The following is a 326-nucleotide window of genomic DNA, read 5'->3' as shown; positions in this document are numbered from 1 at the left end:
TATATATAAATTACGATTTATAGGTATGTATTTAAAATATGATATATGTATTTAAGATATGATATATGTATTCGATATGATTTTTATTTAAAGTTACATTAATTGATCATACAAGGTCTCTTACCGACGACTCGGAATATACTTCTAGCGCCATGTAAAGTGCAACTTTGTGATCTGTTGTGATGGTACAATCCTCAGGGATTCTGTGAGTATGGGATGAACACTTCGAAATATGTATCTAAATTTATCCTATCTAAAGATATAATTAGAGAACTAGTCTCTTGGCAATATAAATAAATAGACACATGCGTATTTTAATTATTCAT

This window comes from Atta colombica, unplaced genomic scaffold (assembly GCF_001594045.1).
Source record: "Atta colombica isolate Treedump-2 unplaced genomic scaffold, Acol1.0 scaffold107, whole genome shotgun sequence".
In the NCBI taxonomy this organism is placed as follows: Eukaryota; Metazoa; Arthropoda; class Insecta; order Hymenoptera; family Formicidae; genus Atta; species Atta colombica.
This window is presented reverse-complemented; position numbering follows the sequence as displayed.